Genomic DNA, 7068 nt, shown 5'->3' on the forward strand with positions numbered 1-7068 from the left:
ATTGCCATCCGTAAATGGGGTCATGAGAGAACGTAAAACATGTAGGGTAGCAACATGTTGTCTCTGTAACATTATATATGTGTTAAGGAAACACAAATAAGCAATGCATACATTTTGTCTGGAAACTCTATATCTGTAATAATAATCTCTCTCTGTTATTTTTCAATACGCATACGGACAAAATAACAAAAATTCAACCGAAAGCAAGACAGAACTGCAGCAAGATATGTATAATATCATATTTTGGAATGTTACAGGTTAAATAATTTCAGGGATCTTCTAAAACAATCTTTATACAATGTTTAGTGAGTGTACTGACTGATATTTAGTGTGGAAAAACTCAGTGTATGCATATATAAGTTGAACTTGCGCTTCGGAATGGCTCTCAGTAACTGCGAGTATTCTTTTAAAATCGTTAATTTGTTTGTTCTTAAGTGTCGACACGGCGGGTTAAGCTCTTTCCAGCTGATTACGAGTTTGTGCATATGATGTTATGTATTACCACTTCATAAATTGAGACGATCGATACATCTATCTATCTCATATTGTGTGTCGCTTCTCTTCCTTCCACAGTAAATCAATCATCATGCCTCTGTGTCCTATAGGTAACATGCATAGTCTCATTTGTCATCCATTCTTATGATTATTCAGATTGAGTTATTTTGGGAGAAAAACGACAAAAAAGGAGTACGGATATGATTCCGTCATCGGACTGACTTTTAGTCATAGATAAGATTTCCGGTTTGAAACATGCACAAATACAACCAATTGTATGATAGATAACAAAAATGAAAAATAAATAAGCCAATCAGAGCGTTCTTCATATCATGGTGTTTAGATCGCAAGAACCACAACTATTATTCCTCCTTTAATAGAGAACAATATTTTTTTCGCGTCTATCTACATGTAAACTACGATTATACTACTTGAATATATAGAGACTCTCTGTATTCTTTCTACTATTTTGTTTTAGAATGTTTACTATTTAAGTGGTCATACCATTTGTATATATATTTAAAAAAAAAGTAAAACGTGACACAAGTACAACCAATCGTATGATGGATAACAAAAATGAAAAATAAATAAGCCATTCAGAGCGTTCTCCATGTCATGGTGTTTAGATCACAAGAATCACAACTATTATACCTCCTCATAGAGGACAATTATTTTCGCGTTTATCTACATGTAAACTACTATTATACTACTTTAATATATAGAGACTCTATGTATTCTCGCTACTGCTTTCTTTGAATGTTTACTATTTAAGGGGTCATACCACTTGCATATTTATTAAAATAAGTAAAACATGCTCAACTTCATCTAAAACTACCTCGACAAAAAACTTTAACCTGAAGCGGGACAGACGGACGGACGACCGAACGGACTAACGCACGGATGCACAGATTAGAAAACATAATGCCCATAAATGGGGCATAAACATTTATTGTTGAAAGGGAAAATAGTGATTTGGCAAACATGAAAGTAAGGTAGAGATTAGAGGCAGGCAGGACCTTTTTCGAGGCGTCGGGATCGGTGTTTTTAAGCTCGGGATTTTGGGATTGATCCTTACGGGATCCGGAAATATATTTTCCGATTTCGGGATTTCGGGATCAGGACCACTCCGACCATCCCTCAAAAAAGCCCTAGTCGGTGTTAGTCATTTATATATGATTCATATCCTACCATTGGCATGTAAATAAGGCTCTCAAAAGAAAAAGCACTGATAGGATTGTCCTAGAAGCATATTTTATTAGACTATATAATGGTCTTTATATAAGCTGTTACATTTACTTCATGTTTGAAACGGTGCAAATTTTTAATTTGATTTGACTTTTACCAAAAGAAGCATTGTAGCAAAGGGGAAGAATATTTGTGGTCTTAGGCCAGACACACGAAAATAATTGAATTTAACAGAAAGGAAACAAATATCGGACTTTGGAAAAAGGGAGAGGGAAAAGGGAGAGAGCTTTTGATACCTTTTATGAAATTCTCCATACATAATATCTTTTACAAAAAATCATCCTACAACAGTTCACAAGCTGTATATGCGCGCGATTTCGCGGGTGTGTTCTAGACTTTTAGTCATAGATAAGACTTCTGGTTTTAAACATGCACAAAACAACCAAACGTATGATAGATTACAAGCATGAAAAATAAATAAGCCAGTCAGAGCGTTCTCCATATGATGGTTTTTAGATCGCAACAATCACAACTATTATACCTCTTTAGAGACAATTATTTTTCGGGTTTATCCACATGTAAACTACGATTATACAACTTCTATAATATATAGAGACTCTGTATTCTTTCTACTGTTTTCTGAAATATTTACTATCAAAGGCGTCATACCAGGTGCATATAATTGAAATAAGTAAAGCATGTGGAAACAAGAATGTGTCCATAGTATACGGATGCCATATCGGTAATTTTTTTCTATGTTTAGTGGACCGTGAAATGGGGTAAAATCTCGAATTTGGCATTACAATTAGAAAGATCATATCATAGGGAACATATTTACTAAGTTTCGAGTTGGTTGGACTTCAACTTCAAAAACTACCCGACAAAATTTTTTAACCTGAAGCGGGACAGACGGACGGACGAACGAACGATACGACGCACAGACTAGAAAACATAATGCCCATAAATGGGACATAAAAATTTATTGTTGAAAGTGAAAGTAGAGATTCGCCATAAATGAAAGTAGGGTAGAGATTAGAGGGAGCAGGACTTATTCGGGACGTCGGGATCGAGTGTTTTTAAGCTCTGGATTTCGGGATTGAGCCTTACGGGATGCGGGAATATGTTTATTGAATTTCGGGATATCGGCATATGAATTTCGTTAAAATACGCACCTCGGGATTTCATGTTTTTAAGCCCGGGATTTCGGGTTCAGGGCCCCTCCGACCCCTCAAATGAGCCTTAGTCATTTATACGAGATTCAAATCCTACCATTGGCATGTTATTATATAATATGGCTCTCAAAAGGAAAAGCACTGTTGGATTGTCCTAGAAGCATATTTTATAAAAATAATAATAGTCTATAAACAGTTTCATTGATTTCATGTTTGAAGCGGTGCAATTTTTTAATTTAATTTGACTTTTATTAAATAATGCATTGTAGCAAACGGAAAGAATAATTGTGGTATAAGGCAAGAAACACGAAAATAATTAAATTAAACAGAAAGGAAACAAATAACGGACTTTGGAAAAAAGGGAGAGGGTCTTTGATACCTTATATGAAATTCTACAGTCATGATATCTTTTACAAAAAATCATCCTACAACAGTTTACATGCTATATATATATATATGCCCGCGATTTCGCGGGTGTGTTCTAGTTAACATAATTTGGTCATCAATTAGTTTATAGTTCATCATGAAAGTAGATTCTCATAAATTGCAAAACTAGGCAGCATTATACACGATTTTTCAAGTGGAAGTCATAAATACTCACACAGTTAGATTGCTACGAAGGTTGATACAGATTCACATGGAAATTATTTAAAAAAAAATATAGTCTTTTAAGAACGAAAACCCATATAAAGCATTACATAACGATTTCCATCACTTTGTTTTCTTGTAGAACTTTTCTCGTAAATCAATTTTGATATCTAAAGCCACTCTATTTTTTATACCCCGTTGTTTAAAAGCCGGTATTCGGAACTAAAACGTTCCCATACAGATACAGATTATAGTTTTCAAGTAATTGTCAAAAAAAAAAGGAAGACAACGCTCAAAATTTTATTAATAAATCATATTATATCTGCATACCACTATAAACACAGTAGCCTCTTGCTAACAAGGCATACAAACATGGTGTTATCACATCATTATTGGCTGTAAATTTGAAACCCTTGTGATAATATCAGTAAATCAATGTACGATGTAACAACTTTAACTTTAGGTAGTCGATTAGGCAGATGTATGTCAATTTTCTTCCAATTAAATAATAATCTGAACTGATGACATTTTGATAAAAAAAATGATCTTGGTATATATAGTTATGATTCTTTACATCTACAAATAGAAACACTATATAGAGACAGTATATATGATATAAATCATGCAGGTAATAATTTTTATTTTTTCCATATGTTTTAGATATTTTTTAATTCATTTTTTTCTTCAAATATGTATTTTTGAATATATTTTTCTACTTTTATGGCATATATATGGTTAACAATGTTTGACTTATTTGGTATACTGAATATATGAACATATCATTTCTCACAAATGTCAATTTATGAATTAGATGACTCCAGGGCCGTCAAGTCATATGCAGAAAGCATTCGCTCTTGTGTATGCAACTCTTTTTGTTATCTAAGTCTTGCAACATATTTTTACCCTATCCAACATTCTATCTATGCACACGTGTCAGTCTAAATTTCTCGCCTTCATCACAGTCGACACCATTTGTATTACAAACATATTTGATATATTGTTTAAGTTTCATTCCGTCAAGAACATTTTTTGAAATATAAACAACTGGACGCTAAACAATTTTTAATGTCTTAAAATCATAGTAACAACAAACCTGGAAAGCTCAGCAAATTGGAGTGATTGGGAATAAGGATTGCAAATGTGGACCCCAATCGAAAAATTATGGTTAACTATGTTGGAAAGGGACATAAATTAAGTTATACAAACTTTCCATTCAATAAGAACAATTATTGATATTTTTCATAGAGATGGTTTTTAATATGAACTTGATTGTAAAAATCATGAACAGCTAATATATCTTTTGTTTTGTTAACGTTTAAAACATGGTCATTTATTTAAAAAAAAACCTTTCTTCATAATAATCGACAGCTTTGGAACACATGCATGCATTTGGAAAATAATAAGCATGAAATAGAGATTGAAGCCTGCAAATACTCAACAACCTGTCTCTCTTAAAACTTTCAAAAGATAATTTATCTGTTTAAAAATTGAAGATTAATAAACGATGTCACCCTACTGTGACTATTGCAACTTATTATATAGAAGGCTAATATGTTATGTCAGTTTTTCCCCCTTTTTTTTTTATAGTTTATTAAAAAAAAACTAACTTTAATATACATTGTAGCAAGAAAGAGATTATATTTTGACAGAATAACTATTATCAGACAGCCTGACAAAATCATCAACCGAATACGATGCCTGATTCGTCATACCAATTTCTGTCAATATCACTAATGACAACTTACATTTAACGTAACAGCTTTTTAAAATGTTTAATGAATCTTAAAACTTAAAACTTACATGTATGAAAATATCATATGAATCTAGAATCATTAAAATGTTCGGTCCTCCCGGTTTTAAACATGTAAAACATGAAGACGCGAGTTTGGCCCTTTCGGTTCAAAACCATTGTTGTCATTCTTTTGCACATATTTTTTTTAAATGCTTGTGTCTTATTGGACACTTGGGCAGACACGGTTTAAAATTTGTACATCAATACAAGATTTTTATCATTCAATTTCTATAATTCCATTGATTGAAACATGCTGATAGGTTTCATAGCAATTGAGAATAATATACCAACTGAAATTTATTTAATTTAAATATGACAATAAACAAGCCAATATTTTTACTATTTAAATTGAAAAACGATATCAAGCGATAAAATATTATATTCTCACAAGTTTTTAAACCTATTTTTCTTATGGTTAACCTATCGATCATGAATGTGTTGACCCCAAGGGTGACTGGGGATTTAATATAAGGTCATCACATGTCTTCTTCCGACTGGCAGTGAAACCTTTGACAAAGTGGGGCGTCTGATTAACTGCGTGTTGTATCAAGTACACAGTCACTTCTGGTCAGAATGGGGACGTTAAATATGATCTTGTGTAAAGAGAATTATAATACCTCGTTTTTTGCACGTTACGATCCCTTACATCAACTAGTAGGAGGCATATTGAAAGGCCAAATTTCGGTCCCTATCCAACATACCGTAATTTTCCAGTGACAGTCATAATTTCCTTTGCCCCAGTCGGCCTGTATTACAAGACCTACCAATTGTATTCATTTTTAATTTCTTCTTGTCCTGAATATACATGCAATATTTGCCACTAGATGTTATGCAACCAATAATCAATCAATCAATGTGTTGAATAGGAAAGTCCGCGAGTCGGTATACTTAAAGTTATTGATTTATTTAAAGTGACAATGGGTTGTTTTTGTACTATAAGTTGTAAAAAGAAAACAAATTTGTCTTGGTAAATATGTAAATATATTCAAAATCATTGTTAACTGTTAATTTGTTTAAATTTTTAAAGAAAAAAAAACAGCAATGATTGCAATAGTTATCTTTATGTTCTCTTTCACAGTTTAAACCTACCCCATTCGAAAAAATAGTAAAGATAGAATCATCATGCAATACAAAATATTTTTTTCAGTTTTCAGTAACAATCGTTTGTATTTTGGTCCTTGGAGTCCTCGCAGCTGAAGGTACAGATACGGTGTTGTCAGATGCCAAAGGTTGTCCACAGTTGTGTTCTAGTGAATATAATCACTGTCACAAGTTGTTCATGTGTAATGAACGTAATTCCGAAGATGAAAGCATCCAGTGTTTCCAGTATTGTCTTGAAAGATTACAGATGTGCCAGAAAAGTTGCAAAGTGCAGTAAAATTTACATGACTACAGAATCGTTATTGCTAAAGGAAACTAGAAAAAAGACATGTTTGAAGCACACGTATGCTTAAAAATGATTAAATGTAATAAAAGAAATAATTATGATTACTCACTGTGTTGTTGAATTCTATTTCCAATACCCTAGGTGTTTGTAACATGGTCGATAATTCGTTGTATCTTGTGTCTGTGTGTTTAAGTGTTTTGTCTTTGAAACGTAACTTCATATGTTAAGTTGTTACTCTTTGTCAAATTTCAAAATTTCTTCTGATTCGATTATTACTGCTGCTATAACATTTAGGAGATAATAGAATTTAAAGTCTTGTACTTAAATTCAGTTATCACGGTACGCTGTACCCTATATGTTTTGCTTGGTTATTGGTGAGTTTACTATACCATAATCTCATTGGTGGTTGCTGAACCCGTTTAAATCTGACGTAACAAGCCTTTTTCAAT

General features: G+C 32.6%; 1 long non-coding RNA gene across 1 annotated transcript; it reads left to right on the forward strand.

Annotated features, from left to right (window-relative positions):
* Positions 1–4005: 4005 nt before the first annotated feature.
* LOC143062482 (uncharacterized) lies at positions 4006–6723 on the forward strand. Its single transcript, XR_012974777.1, has 2 exons — positions 4006–4068; positions 6380–6723. It is a non-coding gene; the product is annotated as an uncharacterized LOC143062482 (long non-coding RNA).
* Positions 6724–7068: the final 345 nt, after the last annotated feature.

Source organism: Mytilus galloprovincialis, chromosome 2 (genome assembly GCF_965363235.1).
Source record: "Mytilus galloprovincialis chromosome 2, xbMytGall1.hap1.1, whole genome shotgun sequence".
NCBI classification, from domain to species: Eukaryota; Metazoa; Mollusca; class Bivalvia; order Mytilida; family Mytilidae; genus Mytilus; species Mytilus galloprovincialis.